The sequence below is a fragment of the Pinus tabuliformis genome, chromosome Q (assembly GCF_031772625.1).
Source record: "Pinus tabuliformis cultivar Carrire ecotype Pingquan chromosome Q, CPIR1, whole genome shotgun sequence".
NCBI classification, from domain to species: domain Eukaryota; kingdom Viridiplantae; phylum Streptophyta; class Pinopsida; order Pinales; family Pinaceae; genus Pinus; species Pinus tabuliformis.
Genome location: NC_142296.1, coordinates 222320036 through 222333709, shown reverse-complemented (window position 1 = coordinate 222333709; position 13674 = coordinate 222320036).

The following is a 13674-nucleotide window of genomic DNA, read 5'->3' as shown; positions in this document are numbered from 1 at the left end:
AAGCTGAAGAAAACATAAGGAAGCAATATCTGGAAAAGGAAGAACAACATCAAGTTGAGGTAAATATCTTAAAAGGTAAATTAGAAGAAAGGATAAACTATTACGATTTCAAGTTTTGGATGATATTCTTAGTAGTCTGTTTACACCCAGGTTGTTCCCTATGACTCCCAAGGGAATACGGCCGGGGTAACCACTAACCAATCTTTGGATTACAGTGTCTAGCCACAGTGTAATTAGAGAGGGCTCTCTCTGTATAATTTGCCTCTGTTATGATGGTTTTTTAGGCTAGTTATTATGCTCAGGTTTTTGGTTTATGTTTTGGTTGAGGGATATCTTTCTGTACTTGAAGTGTGCAATCTGCAGATGAGTTTATTTCATTGGGCGATGGAGTTTGTGGCTACAAGTGTTTTAGAAACCTTGAGGTGATTTACTGAGATTACAGGGCCAATTAAATATTTCATATAACAAAGTTAGATTATGATGGTGATATGTGAACAACCAGTGAAAAGCATTTAAGAATTTTTCACTAAAGCTGGGGTGTGGGGAAGAGATAGATGCCTCAGGAGCAAACTTGAATTCCTGAAAATATTTATCACAGTGAGAGATATAGCTTGAAAGTGTAGCAATTAAGAATTACACCTTATTTACTCTATCTGGAAGAAAACATTTATAACAGCTTAGATTGAGTTCAGGGTAATCTGTGATTAAATCCTGGAACTATTCTTTTACTTTGCCATTAAGTGTAAAACTCAGAAACATGAAAGAAGATGAAAGACTAGAAAACATATAACATAGAGTTTTAAAGAAGACTTATTGTGCTATGAAACACGCAGGAATCCTGTAACATTCAGCCAGCCACCACAGTGCATCAAGGAACACAGAGCTTTGGAAATTCCATCCACCTTTTGTATTATTTCTCTAAGAGTTATACAGCAACAGAAGTATAGAAATGAAATCAACAACAACCCTTGCAAACTCATGCGAAGGGGACTTTATAGAAATGTTTATACAAAATATCTCAGGCATTGAGTCATCTGAGAGAGAAATATTTTCATTACTTCGTACAGAAAAGTAGAAAAGAAGTTATTACAGCTTTGAATGCAGCATAACTGCTCTTTAAGTCTGTCAGAGGATATTTTGACCTTTGGAGGTCAGTGAGTCGGTTGAACCGCTTTGCTTTAATGCTGGAAAATGTGTCTTTACGTTTGCTGCGCTGTATTTTCTTGGCTCTGCCACCTGTGACTGTGCTTGCTGCTGTGGTGACCGAATAGCCCTGCTGAGTTGGCTCAGCCTTTCATCTTTCCTCTGTATGCTTATCTACCAAAATTTTCCCTGTGTATGATTACTTATAAATTGGACAAAACATAACATTACAGGTTCTGGCTTGATAATATTATCTGTGTCAATTTATTCCAGACTTCCTGTGTGGGCAATTGGTGCTTGACAATTGCCTCTATGGTTTCATCTGCTTCTGTATATTTATAGAAATTTGGAGGCACATCGAACAGATGATTGATCTCGTTCATGATAAAAAACAGGTTTTCCACCCTATTATATAGAGTCTGCCCTGATGCTGGCCCTGATTCTGCTGAAGTGCTGGGCTGTCCTGCAATTTGACTTGCAGCAAAGGCATTGACCCTTTTTGCATAGTTTTCATGGGTAAGCAGTCTTCCCACACTGCTTAGTAGGCTGGGGAGGCCTCTGTTTTGCAATACCTGAAACCTGTCCATGAACTTGTTGATTTCGGTCTGCATGTCTTGGGTTCTCCTTTCTAATGTTCCAACCAGGTTTCTTAATGTCAGGACCCTTTTAACCATTGAGATTGTCTCAGTCCTGTGAGCAATTCCCATGGTGGCCAGTTGAGAGCTTGTCCTGTTATTCAATATGTTGATCATTCTGCTGGCAGCATCAGGCATGTTGCCAAGGCTTGCTCTTGCTCTGTGTATTTCCCTATTTGCCTTTGTAATGAGCACTGACTGCTCATCTATGGTCTCAATGAATTGCCACTGATCAGTAATTGACTGGCCAATATTGGCCCAAAGGACTGTTTTGAGCTCTGTTGTCACCTTATCTAGTGTGAGCTCTTTCTCAAGCTCAGTTATTCTCTTTTTGAGAGCTTTTATCTCTCTTTCCTTCTCAGCCACATTCTGTTTGCTCTTATCATATCTTTCATTTATTTTAGCCAAAGATTCTTTGGCTTGATTGAGCTCTAACATTTGAGCTTCCAGGACTTGAATTTCATTTTGAAGCTTCTGCATATCCAGACTATGAGTCTGCTCTGTTGTTGGTGCAGCTGTCGATGTAGTTGGTGCTGTAGGTTCTGTTTGCTGAGGAGGAGGAGTAACAATGGGAGCAGTTTCCTCAAGGTTGATTACTTCAGGAGGAGGCTTGGAGGTTTGCCCTTCTTCTCTTTGTTTCAAGGCTGCCTGTAATGCTGCTTTTGCAGCCTCCGATTCTCCCAGCTTTTCCTGAGTTTGGATTAGCTGCTTGTACAGAGATATCAACAAGGTTGTGGCCTCTTGATCATGTCTTTGCTGGGCAACATCATCTGTTTGAGGGTGAATTGAGGCTGGGAGTTTGATCTTTCTCCTCAAGGCTGCCATGTCTGCATCCCTCAATTTTAATATCTCTTGTATGCCCTTGATATCTTTGGGATCATGCCCAATCTCTATGATGATGTCCTCTAAAGACCTTATTCTGTTGTCCTTTGCCTGGGATGATGCTCTCTCCAACTCTAGCTGAGAGGCTGTATTGTTAAGGCTATTTTGTAGCCTGTAGTTATCCAATGTTTGGTCTGCCAAGGAAGCATAGACCATCTCACCTGTTTGCTTATGCAGTTCTATCTTGTCCATTGGGTGGATATCCTTGGCAAGGACTTCCAGGTTAGTCCTCAAGTAGTCAGAGGCAGATTGGGGCTGCACTGCTGTTGGCATAAAATGACTCATGATCATTTTGCCTTCCTGCACATCATATGCAGACATGAGTCTTTGTTGATTGGTGGGAGCCATGTTTAACAGATGGTTATACAGTTGTATCTTGATGGGCTCATTTCTCCTCTTAATGTCGATGAACTGCTGTTTAATGCTGGGTCCACCTTCTCTTTGCTGATTTGAGGAACTCACTTCTCCTCCCATTGCTCTATCCTGTTCCTGTTGAAAGGAACTTGCTGATGCTTCCCTGCTGGGTGGGACCATACCAAAAGACTGTCCTATTGGCATTTCTTCCTCTGAGAAGGGATTAATTCTCTGTCTTTTCTCCCCATGAGTTGCTGATGTTGTAAGGGGAGTCTCTCTGTCCCTTTTCCTGCTTGTATCCTCCTTTTGTGGAGTTTGGAGGATTGATGCCTCAGCTGAAGTTTCTTGCCTTGGAGGCACAGTTTGTTCAGTGGATTTAGGGGCTTCCACTGTTTGCTCTTGCTGGACAGGCTGTTCCTGCCTTTGTTTTTCCTGTTGTTGTTGTTCTTCTTGCTGCTGCCCTTCTCCCTGCTGCTCCATCTCTTCTTGTTGTTGCACTAGTGTTTCCATTTGCTCTTCAGTCATAGGAGGTGGCTGTTCCACCTGCTTTTCTTTGCTTTTGCTGGATGTCTGTGGAGTATTCATGGCAGCTTGCTGATGTGTTGTTGAGGATGAGGCAGCTGCTCCAAGTTGTCTTTTATATGAGAGGGGGACCTGTCCACAAGTTTCTAAGTCAGCTTCTTTTTGAATATTTCTAGCCTCTCTTTCTAGCAGCTCTTCACTAGTAATTTCCTCTTCTAGGGTGCCCTCTTCCCAGCTCAATGCATTGGCATACTGCTCAATCTCAGGCTGCCTCATATGTGAATAGGTACCCAATTTGTATCTTATCCTCCTGAGGGAAACAAAATGATTGGGGTCATAGGGTATCCACTCAAAACTAGTTTGCAGTTTGAGGGCCTCTAGGATACTATTTGCCTCTTTCCATCCCTCCTCTTTTTTGTTATATAGGAAAGGGCCCAGCTGGCTCCTTACCTTCAACTGTGCCTTCTTGTTCTTACTTTGGAAGTGGAGGTAGTCGGCATTCCCAAATTGCCTGAAGTATTCTAGGGCAAAAAGTCTCATAGGGACATACCTTGGCAGCCTATAAGGCTTCAACTCACAGCCATATACTCTGATGACTGTGTGGTCTTGGTAAAAGTACCAATTACCAATGCTGTAGGTTTTGTTTAGATGTAGAATTCTCCTCATGTCATCAGTTAACCTTGGAGGAGAAACACCATACAATAATGTCATAGCTGGATGAATGAATAAGTCTATGAACTCACAGTATGTGTATGGTGATACAGAGGTGCAATGAAAAACAGAGGTCCAAAACACAACTGACCTTGGATTCCCCTGGGCATTAACTTGCTTCAGGGGAATGAGGAAGCTGCCTGGTTGATAAAACAAGAATAGATGGTAAATGTAGGAAGTGTATCTGAACAGTCTTTCCCTTTGCAGATTCATCAGCTGGTCATGGATCCTATCTGCAATATATGTGGCATAGTCATAATGTACAGCTGGAGGCTTTCCAGGAGAGAATATAGACAGCATTGCCATTATAATATCATCCACATCCTCCACTCCCCTGAACCCTAGGACATAGCTGATCAAATCCACTAGCATTCTGCCCAATTCATTTAAGTATGCATATCCAATAGGAGGAGTTCTGATGGCTTCAGAGCCTGGTTGTACAAACAGCTGGTTGATTTTGATGATCTGGTCATTTGACAACTTAGTCCCCTTCTTTATCAAGTTCTGCATGTAGAGGGGGGTCAATGGTTTTGCAGTGTGGAAATGCAGCATCTCATTTATGCTCTCTGGGGTGATATGGAACAGAATTGAGCCTGTGGGGCTGAGGACAGCTCTTTGGCATGGATCATAGCACTCCTGGCATCTGTGGATCAATTCTGGCATAGGATTTACCTGGGGGAGGTTGTAGATGGGCAAGTTTGAGTCCCAAATGCCTAGGATATCAGCTCCACTAAGGTGCTGGGCTTTCAACTCATTTAGCATCTGAATATTATATTTGGAGCCTAATGGAAAATAATCTAACATTTGATAATCCATATCTCCCAGAGCTTTCCATTCTAACTCCCTATGAGGGGTATTGAGAGGCTTGATGTTCAGTGCAATTGGAGTTTCCATGGTCTATTAAGCTTCTGACTTGCAGGTGAACTGGTTGAAGTAAGCAGAACAATACAGAGGTGATTACTTGCAAAAGTGTGAATTTCAGGGACCAGAGGGTGAATTGAGCACACAGCAATTGAAATACTGTTTAACAGATTGACAAAGACAAATAGCAGGGCTGACCAGAACTTTTCTATGGTGAATTTAGCCAGCAGAGGTTTCTAGCTCACGATTGCGCGAGCTACCTGTGAATTCAGGTTGTTTCAGTCGACTGCAGGTTTTGTAAACCGTTCGTTGTGTTGCCAGAGGGAAATAGGTGCAGTTTACTGGATACTAGACGGTGAATTAGGTGTTTTAACACTCCCTTAACAGTTTGTTCGAAGAAATTTGGATAAAAACCAGGTGCAGAGAATAATTTTGAAAAATACCTTGCGGATTGTCACTGATAGTTGCAAATGCAGGTACGGCGGAGGCGCCCGTGGTTTCAGAGTTGAACGGTGCAGGTTGGCGCTGGTATGGTCGTCAAATTCATGCAGCAACAACAACAGTCTTTTTTGGCAAAAGTAGAAAAAACGCGAAATTTTGGCTTAAAATAGATTTTTGGCAATATTGGCGCGCTTTTGGGATGACGTCAGCATGACGTCATCAGGTGGGGTCAGAGTCGGATGACGTCAGCATGACGTCACCGGGTGATGTGGCAGGCCCTGGTTGGTCCACGGATATGCTGAAGTGGCGGACATGTCAGCGGAGGGACGGACGAGTGGGGTGATGCGACGGCGGGGTGGCGGCGACGTGGCTCTGACGTGGGCATGACGTGGGACCAGCAAACCGGGCGGTAATTGCAATAGTGGTTACGGTTTTCTCGGACCGCTTACGATACGGCCCCGGTTTTGTCAGAGGCCGCTCCGAGAGACTTGAGCAGGTGACGCGTGGCCGAGGACTGACGTAACCCTTCGTCATTTTCTCGGGCGCTAACTGTCAGGCGTGGGGGCCGCTCCGATATCAATGAGAGCCGTCGGATCACATGGGTCCGATCCGACGGTTGACGGAAGGGCGATGTGATCGAACAATACGGAGGGGGGCGGGTTTAATTTATTATTTGTTTTTGAAAGCTGCGCCCGCGGAAAACATTAGGATATGGGTTTTTGTAAGGTTTTCAATGTATTTTGGAAAATCACATATATGCACCGAAACTTTGGAAAAGCGGTAAAAGGTGGGTTTTTGGGTTTTTTCATAATTTCAAAGGGGTTATGGGTAGGAGGGGTTTTTTCAAGGTTTTTTCTTTACAATCAAAGGCTTAATGGATGGAATGACTTCAAAGAAGGGAGAGGGGTAAGGTTTAGGTTCATCAAAGTGACCAGATGCCAATTTGATTCCTGACAGAGGATTTATTGGCTATAATGCCAAGGGGAGGGATATTTATACAAAATTTGGGGTTTATACACCATGGTGTTAATAATATTAGGGGAAAGGTAACATAGGGGAATTACATAGTAGAGTTAGAGTTAATATGGGGAAAATGTGAATGAGGGGGAAATCACTAAGTTTATTTGAAACTTACTTAGTTTAGGGAGTAGATCAAAATGAAAAGAATTTTAGACAAGAAATGTGGCTTCTAAAAGATTAAGAACCACCATGAAACCATAATCTCTTCCATGAATCTCAGCTGATGAGGGAGTGTTAGTAATGAAATGGAAAGGGGAAGAAGGGAGGTTAGACATGCTTCTTGCTTGCTGCAACTTGATGAAGAATGACACCTTCTCAATTCATTGATTTTGCTTTGGTAAACAAAGTTAGCACACATGCAACTTATAAGAAATGACCTTTCTGCAACCCCAACTGCCTACCCATCTATTTGCCTAGCATTTTTTATTTCTTCTTGGAGGGTGCACTTGGACTTGCAGACCCTTACTTGCCTTTTCTTTTCTTTGGCTTTTTCTTTTGTTTTTCTATCTACTTCTACCCTTATTTCTTCCAAGGTCCCAGATTAAGCTGTTGGGAGCCTTTTTTCTCTACCTAAACTACTTGTCTGCCAAGATTAAACAGTTTGGACAGACTCCTTTCTCTATTCTACAACTGAAAATTTAAAACATGACATGATCCAGATTAGACTGTTGGACCATCCATCAAAATTTGAGTCCATACCAAGCTATAAGCACAGATTGGATTCTCTTGGAAATATGTGATCTTTGAATCATCAAAGCAGAGCATATTTGGACCTTTTCATAGCCAATCATGAAATATGAAACCTATTGGTATAGGTAGCTAACAGTGGCTCCACATGGGGGTGGTGTTTCATTTGAAAGACCAAGAACAGCAGGTCAGATTGCCTTGCTCCTTGACTGCTCTTGCCAACCTTGAAGTTTGATGCTTTTTTTTAAATGCCAAAATTGTGTGCTTCTCTTCTTGGTAGACTTCTGATTGTATTCACCTTTCGCTGGTAGTTTAGGAAAACTTTGAGAAATTGCATTTCTACATGTTGACAGAAAATAATATATACATCTGGATATGTACAAGGGAAAACTCAGGCTGCACTTATGGGTGATATTCAAAATAGTGCTTCAGCATCCTGCCATTCACAGGACCTTCATCCAAATCAGTTTCATTGAGACTCTTAAGGAAATAAGTGTTGTTTCCTTGTACTGCTTGGACAGCAAATGGTCCTCTCCAAAGGGAATCAAATTTTCCATGTTTTCCCTTATCCTCTCTTCTTGAATCCCACTTGAGGACTTTGTCACCAATGTTGAAATCTTCTGCCTTAGTTCTTCTATCAAAGGCCTTCTTTAATTTTTCTTGTAGAATTTGAACTCTGCTGAAAACTTGGTCTCTAGTTTGCTGTAAACATATGATTTGATTGATTCTTCTTTGCATATCATTTGGTTCAGCTTGGCTTTCTTGAAGAAGTTTCATAACAGGCACTCCTAGTGATGAAGGAAATTTGGCCTCTAATCCATAAACCAACTCATATGGGCTGGTCCCAATTGATCTTTTGGTTGTTAGTCTATCTGCCCATAGGGCATTCACAAGCTTCTTATGCCAATTCTTTTTGTTCTCTTCTAGTACTTTCTTTATGATGTTTACCAGACTTTTATTTGATGACTCAGCAAGGCCATTACCTTGGGGATAGTATGCAGTAGAATGGCCCAAGGTGATGTGAAATTTATGGCAGAAGTTCACCATTTTCTTGGATCTGAAAGCAGCAGCATTGTCTGTTATTATTTTGTCAGGACAGCCAAATCTAGCCAATATGTTGTTCTCCAAGAACTGAATGATAGTGGAATCATTTGCTTGTCTGCATGGAACAGCTTCAATCCACTTGGTGAAGTAGTCTGTGGCTGTTAAGATCCATCTATGTTGGCCTGAGGATGAGGGATGAATTTCCCCAATGAAATCCAAGCCCCATTGTTGAAAAGGTCTCTCTGTTGCAATAGGCCTCAAGGGAAGTGGCAGCAACTGTCTCTTTCCCTCAAACACTTGACATTTATGACATGAGGTGGTGAATTTCTTGACATCAGAGAACATGGTGGGCCAGTAGTACCCAGCCCTTAGTATTTTATCCACAGTGGACTTCCAGTACAAGTGTCCACCACAGTCACCTGCATGAAATTCCTTTATGATATTGTCAGTTTCATTCTCAATTAGGCAGTTTAGCAATATTCCTTCATGGTTTTTCCACAATAAATTTCCATCCATAACACAAAATTTAGAAGCTTTCATTTTTAAAAACCTACATTTAGTTCTGGACAATCCTGGGGGAGCACACAGGTTTTGCAATACATAACATATATCAGAGTACCAAGGGGATTGTTCAAAGGCTACATTGATCTTTGGAGTCGCCAGCTCCGGTTCACTGTCCAGCTGGTTAATGTCTAAGGCTTGGAAATTTGCTTCTGTCATTAATTTGGCCAAGCCTTGCCCTTTTATTAGTTTTGTAGGTTTTATCTCAATGTCAAATTCCAAGATGTTGGCAATCCACTTTCCTCTTCTGCCCTCTAAATTTTCTTGGGTGAGAATGTCTTTGACAATAGGACTTGGCACATATGCTATAACATGGGAATAAAGGATATAAATCCTAAAGTCTTTAATGGCTTTGACCAAAGCATAAGCTTGCTTTTCCATGATTTGATACTTTAAAGGTGCATCTCTAAGGGCTTTGCTAAAGAAAGCAATTGGCTTCTCATTTCCTTGGTCATCTTTTTGCAATAAAACAGCAGCAATAGTATGCTGGGAGGCAAAAGAGAAAATGATAAATTCTCTGTCAAACTGAGGATTGGTCAACACTGGGGTTTGGGTAAGGGCCAGTTTTATACCTTCAAAGGCCTGATTGGCTTCAACAGTCCATTTGACTTTTGAATCTTTCTTTAGCATGTTATTTAATAATCTGATTAGTTCTGCTAAGTTTGGGATAAACCTTCTCAAGAAATTGATTTTTCCCAAGAATCCTTGCAACTCTTTGACATTTCTTGGGTGGGGCATTTGTAGGATAGCCTGTATCCTATCTGGGTCAATTCTAATGCCATCTTTAGAAATGATGTGGCCCAACAGCTTACCTTCCTCTAAACCAAACAGGGATTTCTTGGGATTTAAGGAAATTCCATATTTTCTGCATTTTAGGAAGATCTGTCTCAAATGTTTTATATGTTCTTGGTCTGATTTTGAGAAAGGTGTAAGGTCATCTAGGTAAATGACTAAAAAGTCATGAATCTCTTTGGAAAAAGCAATATCCATTGCTCTTTGAAAAGTTGCCCCTGCATTTTTCAATCCAAAAGGCATCTTTACATATTTGAAAGTTCCCCATGGGGTAGTGAATGTTGTTTTATCTTGATCATCAGGGTGCACCAGGATTTGATTGAAGCCTGAAAATCCATCCAGTAATGAGATCCTTGAGGCCCCTACCACCCTTTGGAGAATGTGATCCATCTTGGGTAAGGGATAGTTGTCTTTGAGGGATACTTGGTTCAGATTCCTTAAGTCCACACACAGCCTAATTTCACCAGTCTTCTTTCTTGTAGGGACTAAGTTGGAGATCCATTCAGAGAATCTGATTGGTGCTATGATGCCAGCCTTGAACATTTTCTGTACCTCTTGTTCCATTGCTGGGAGAAGCATAGGATTGATTCTCCTCAATTTTTGTTTAAAGGGCTTTTGATCAGGTTTGAGAGGGATTGTATGCTGGATAACAGAGGTGTCATAGGACTTTAGGTCCTCATAACTCCATGCAAAAACATCCTGGAACTCTTTAAAGAGGTCAATGTATTTAGGCTTTTGGTCAGGAGGTAAAGAAGCAGACAATTTAATTATTTTGGGTTTGTCAATTGTACCTATGTTGCATTCTTCAATGGCTGCATTTAAGGGCTGCATTTTTGGTTTTTTGGGAATATCATTTGAATCAAAGATGTCTTCTAGTGGAGTTAGGCCTGTTGGTAGAAAATTGTCTTTCAGCTCTATGATTTCAGTTTCAGCATTGGCCACTTCCTCACCATTGATTGATTGAATTTGCTGAATGTTGTCTTCGTTGAAAATAGTTGGATTTAGCATTTGTTTTGCTGTTCTAGGTGATATTGGGTGAGTAATCTGTTGAAACTGTATTTGTGATGGACTTGCTGTATCAAGTATTTGTGATTGACTTGCTGTATCAAGTATTTGTGATTGACTTGCTGTATCAAGTATTTGTGATTGACTTGCTGTATCAGTGTCAATATTTAATCCTGCAAATTCTTGCTGTAGGGTTAAAAAATGGTTTATTTGCTTGTCATCCTCAAATACTTGCCAATCATTAACATTGTTTGGAATGGAGGGTCTGTGTTTTACCTCAGCTGTAAAACAATGATGAGGCTCAAAAGGCAGTTTGCAGGTACTTGCAAAGGTGGCTAAACTATGAGCATGCAGATTGTGGGTTCTAGGAATTTTAGTGATTTGGAATTCAGAGAAAAAGTTTAGTACCTCAGCAACAGCAGACCTATAAGTCCTTAGTCTTTTGTCATTGGTGACAAAATTTCCCTTCACTTGTTGGATAACTAAATCTGAATCACCCATGATTGAAACCCTGGCAGCTTGTAAGAACTTTACTAACTTGAGGCCTAGTAAAAGAGCTTCATATTCTGCCATGTTGTTAGTACATCTGAAATTCAATCTATAGGCTCTGCCTTCTGCATGACTATTTTCTTTATTGTGTACCCAAACTCCAGCTCCTGCCCCTAATTTGTTGACTGAGCCATCAAATTCAGGGAACCATAGAATATCCTGTTGGGAAGGAGATTTAATGATCTGTTCATGGGCTGGCAATGTGAGTAGAAGTTGTGGTTTTTCATCTAGCTTGTCTTCTAGGACAGTTTCATCATTTGATTGGGTATGTTTGATATTTAGAATAGCAGCAGTATCTAGTGTTTGATTGACTGTTGTCTCATGGGTGATAATTCTTTCATTTGAGTCTTCCTCTTGTATGAGTATCTTGGTGTCAACCTCACCTTTTGAGGGAGTTGTGCTGTCATTGAAGAGGATGTATGAGTCTATGTCTGAATGGACAGCATATATGGGAAAGTTTTGAGGCTTTTCTTCACTGCTGACCATGTATTTCATGAGTGTTTCTTTGTACAGTCTTTTTGGTTGCCCAAAAACAGAGATGGTGGCATATGACATGTCTAATTGCAGGGAACCTTGGAGTTTAGCTCCCCATGATCTTGATAACAGCATCCCATACTTAGGTGGAATATCAGCAACTACCACATCCATTAGGATTGTCTTGTTTGGGTATTGAACCAGAGACACACATAAGTCTTTTATGAGACCTAAACACTTGACTTGGCTGGAGTCAAAGGAAAACAGGTCCTTGTATGGTCTTGTTATGTCTAAATTCAATCTTTCCATGACTGCTTTTGGCATGAGATTGTGAGAGGCACCTGAGTCAAACATTGCATTATGTAATATTTTATCATGAATATGTAAACTGACATAGAAAGGTAATACCCCTGTGACTACCGTTTTTCCATCCACTTCTGGGCCAAACAGGAGTTCTGGGGTGTCATCCAGCACATTGACATCATCTTTGTTGCTAGTGAGTTGAAGGGACTTCTTGATCTGTAGTTTATAGATGTCATGCTTGGCTAGTTCTGAAAGCGGAATTGCTATCTTTAGTTTGCCAATTTCAGTCTCTAGGTCAAAAGGTTTCTCAGATTGGGTCTTGGGGTTATAGGTGACAGTCCTTTCCTTGTTCATTAAATCTTCTTCTTGATTTTTATCTTGACTTTGGGACTTGCCTCTTTTACTCATCTCTTGGGGAGTAACATTTAAATTAGGCTGAGAAGGTGAAGTGGCCACAGGGTGTTGTTTTAAAGACAGTGGTTCAGTGATCTCTTCAATACTCACTTCTTCTGCAGGTGAATTTGTTTTATCATTAGGCTCTGTGACTATGACTCTTTCAGGCTGCTGATTATCCTTTATCTTTTCAGGCTGGTTTACATTCACAGTTCTGCTCCTCAGCTTGTATTGTTTATGGACCTCATAAACAGCAGTGTCATAGCCTTGTTTAAAGTCAAAGGATTCACCTGATTTAGTTTGGAACAGTTTGGTTTCATCATCCTCATGATCTTCTTGTGTTAAGAAAACTTGACTTTCACCATCTAGACCCATTAAATTAATCTCGGGATCTTCATTGGGCTCTGTTGATGTGGAAGTTTCTGCATAATTTTCTTGGAAAGGGGGTCTTATGTCTTGGTCAGCACTGGTCTTGCCAACATTTGGGTTTTGAGTTCTCCTAAAATTTGGATTCCTAGGAGGGTTGTTTTGTGGTGGTTCCCATGATGATTTTCTTTCAACCGATTCCACTCTATCACCCAATCTTTTCATTCCAGTGAGAATTGCATCTAGCTTTTGATCAAAGGCAGAGGGTTCCTCTTTGAAAGCAGTCCTCTTTTCCAACCTTGCCCTGTTCCTTTTGGCAATTAGGTTGGCTTCCACTGTGACAGCAACCCTTTGGGCCTCTGCAAGGGATTGAGGATCTCTTTCCTTCAACTGATAGGCCATGTCAGGGTCAAAACCATCAGGGAATTTGTACAAGGCTAAATCAGGAGGAGGTCTTAAATTTTGTGGGATCGCGTTATATACATTGTTAAATCTTGCACAATACTCCAAAACAGTCTCTTGGGGACCTCTTTTGATAGTGTCATATTCCCCAAGTATGTGCAGAGGATCTTTCTTCTTCTCCCACCTACTAGTAAAGGCTTGATACAGTTCATCAGGAGTTGTAATGGAATTTGCATTCAGGGATCTAAACCAAGTTCTTACATCCCCAGTTAGGCTTTGAACAAACATCCTCATTCTGACACTGTCATCATCTATTTCATAGGTCTCAAAATGGTCTTGCATCCTCTTAGCATGCTGGACAGCTGTCAGAGGACCATTGGAGTCAAAGTATGAGATTTTGGTTTGGTAATCTTGGGGTAGAGCTGCAGCATTAGCTGGTATCTGCAAAGGTGCATATCTGTTAGCCATATTTACAGGGTTTAGAGGATTAACAGGGACAGCTGGGATAATAGGAACAGTGGGTACCACA